The sequence below is a fragment of the Lygodium microphyllum genome, unplaced genomic scaffold, assembly GCF_053477565.2.
Source record: "Lygodium microphyllum isolate KBCC unplaced genomic scaffold, Lygodium_microphyllum_v1.1.10 scaffold_391, whole genome shotgun sequence".
Taxonomy (NCBI): Eukaryota; Viridiplantae; Streptophyta; class Polypodiopsida; order Schizaeales; family Lygodiaceae; genus Lygodium; species Lygodium microphyllum.
In genome coordinates this window covers 49,785-52,413 of record NW_028229857.1, presented here as the reverse complement: position 1 = coordinate 52,413, position 2,629 = coordinate 49,785, and positions in this window count along the sequence as shown.

Below are 2,629 nucleotides of genomic sequence, written 5' to 3'. Positions count from 1 at the left end.
TGACAGGAAAGGCAGGACTATCCAAGCGGATGCTTAGATTTGGATAGAGTCCATGGAAGATTACTTTGAAGCATCCGGTACTGCACCCACCAACCAGGCTATGCTCGCCAAGCTGAAGCTCATCGGCAAAGCCAGGCTTTGGTGGAAGCAATGGTTCAGAGATCAAGGGATCTCGGAAGGATCTATTACCTAGGAAAAGTTGAAGAAAATTGTGCAAGGAAGATACTTACCACCTGCATATTGCATGCATAGAATGAATGAGTTCTACAAGCTAAAACAATTGGGTCTCACTCTTAACTCATACTACTCAAAATTCATCTCACTTCTGAAGTATGCGCCACAGATGGATATGACACAACAAGTGTCAAACTTTTGTGCTAGTTTAAACCACCAATAAATACACACCTCAAATCTATAAGCCCAATAGATGTATAGGACGCACTCATTCGAGCTGTGCCCATAATTCAAGAGGTGCAGGCTAGGCCAAGAAGTAACAAAACTTGGTCTTATAATGACCAGAATAGAGGAGCATATAGGCCCCAAGCGAAGAGAGTTCAAGGTCAAAACCGGAAACAAAGAAAGAAAGCAAGGACTAATAATGTCAATAACTTTGTCCCTACCAAAAGTAATGGCCGAAATATTCGTTGTTTCCACTGCAACGAGCTCGGTCATTTCAAAAGGCAATGTCCAAAGCTTAGCAAAGGACAACGCCAAGCTCCTTTCCAAGGAACTGCCCGTGGCCAAGGAGCCACCACCTGAGGCAGAGAAAGAACCGCTTGTGTTGCCAACAGGGAAATGTGTGAAGAAGAAGATCCGACCATGGAAGCAGAGTTTGAAAGGGCGATACTCCATGCCACTCTTCACAAGAAAGGCCCGAATCGCCAGTTTTTGGTGATTCATACACCATCAGACTATCAAGGTAAAGGTTTCAAAACCTTGATTGATTGTGGAAGTACGCATTCCTTTATCTCACCAGCATGTGCAAGAAGATTAGGAATAGCCATAGTAGAAGCACCTACCTTGCTTGTGGAATTAGCAAATGGTTGTGAGGTCACTTGTACCGGGAAAACTGCTAAGGTGGAATTCTTTCTGGGAGGAAAGACAACTTTGGTCAAATTCAGGGTCATGAACCTAGGTATCAATGAGTGTTTACTCGGAATGGATTGGCTTAAACCTAAGGATGCCCACATTCATTGTGGAAAGGGCAAAGTTTACTTTTGAAACTCTGAAGGGGAATTGGTTACCACTCAAGGAGAGGCTGGAAAACCGAAAATTCAATTGGCTAAAGCATCTCGGATTATGAAGGGAGTTAGAAAGGGACTACCTGTCTACTTGATTAAGCTTAATAAGCTAGATCGGAAGCAGGAGTCTAGTGAGGAACCTTCATGGCTAAAGGAGTACGCGGATGTATCTTCTGAAGATGACAAAACTCCCACCTCAAAGAGAAGTGGATCATGAAATCAAGCTAGTGCCAGGAGCTGTGCCAATTGCAAAGAGGCCTTATAGGATGTCCATCCCGGAAGCAATTGAGATGAAGGAGAAACTCAAGCAATTGTTAGATTAGGGCTACATCCGTCCTAGCAGTTCACCATGGGGAGCTCTAGTGCTATTCCAAAAAAAGAAAAATGGAACACTTTGACTGTGTATTGATTACAGAGGGTTGAATCAATCAACTATTAAGAACAAGTACCCTATTCCTAGAATAGATGAGCTTCTTGATCATCTTTAGGGTGCGAAGATTTTCTCCAAGATTAATCTCAAGTCCGTTACTATCAGATAAGGATCAAGGAAGAGGATATCCCAAAGACAGACTTCAACACAAGATATGGATACTTTGAGTTCCTAGTTATATCATTCGGGCTCACGAATGTGCTTGCCACCTTCAACAGGTTAATGCAGGATATCTTTAGGCCATATCTTGATAACTTCGTACTCGTCTTCTTGGACGATACCTTAGTCTATTCCAAACAAGAAGAAGATCATGAATCCCAACTTCAGATTGTCCTTGAGACAATGAGGGCACACAAGCTCTATGCCAAGATGAAGAAGTGTACATTCTTCAAATGTCAGATTGAATATCTGGGATTCATCCTATCAGTGGGAATCTCAGTGGACCTGAATAAAGTCAAAGATGTTCTAGAATGGCCAGTACCAACAACTGTCAAAGAAATACACAATTTTCTTGGATTGACAGGATGGTATAGGGTCTTCATCAAAAACTATGCTTTGATTGCAGCACCTCTGACGGCCGGATCTACTGAAGAAGCAAACATCCATTGCATGGTCAACCGCTGAACAATCTAGCTTTGACAAATTAAAGCAAAGTTTGGTATCAACACCTATCCTGAAACTTCCAGACCTCAGTAAGGAGTTTGAAGTAGTAACTAATGCTAGCACGCTTGCCTTAGAATGTGTGCTCATGCAAGAAGGTCATCCTGTAGCATACTCTTCAAGGAAGCTAAAGATCCATGAGAAGAATTATGCTACCCATGATCTAGAACTGTTAGCTGTCATCCATGCTCTAAAGCTTTGGAGACACTACCTGTTGGGTAACAAGTTTACTCTAGTAACGGATCATAAAAGCCTCAAGTGGATCTTTACCCAGAACGAGCTCAACATGAGGCAACGT